We start from the raw sequence: 327 nt of genomic DNA, 5'->3' as shown, positions 1-327 counted from the left end.
CCAAAATGAATGGCAGTCAATGGAATGCTAACAGCGGGTGAGTTTTTTGTAGCATAAAAATGGCGCCATAGGAGCTACGCTTAGAGAGGAGAGGCTTACCCCCTTGGTTGTCCCTCAATTTCTGCTTTCTTTATGTTGGTGTTCCAACCTCCGACTAAACAACTTTTGAACGAGCTCGTTCCACCAAAACAAGTCCCTTCCTGCGGCTATTTTGCAGAAGCACTATCTCCCCGATGTTGGTCGAGTGCAGATTTGAGTCGCGCATTTCAAAAACGTTTTAGCTATCGGTTTCATTCAAGTGACAGCCTTTGTTGTGTTTTATTGCTA

General features: G+C 44.6%; 1 protein-coding gene across 1 annotated transcript in view; it reads right to left on the bottom strand.

The window, feature by feature from the left end:
* The window catches only part of ela3l (elastase 3 like), a 5,933-nt gene that overhangs the window by 2,073 nt on the left and 3,533 nt on the right, over positions 1 to 327 (bottom strand). The window lies entirely within an intron of this gene.

This window comes from Etheostoma spectabile, chromosome 5 (genome assembly GCF_008692095.1).
Source record: "Etheostoma spectabile isolate EspeVRDwgs_2016 chromosome 5, UIUC_Espe_1.0, whole genome shotgun sequence".
In the NCBI taxonomy this organism is placed as follows: Eukaryota; Metazoa; Chordata; class Actinopteri; order Perciformes; family Percidae; genus Etheostoma; species Etheostoma spectabile.
Note: the sequence above shows the minus strand (reverse complement) of the source record. Positions and strands in the feature narration are given on the sequence as shown.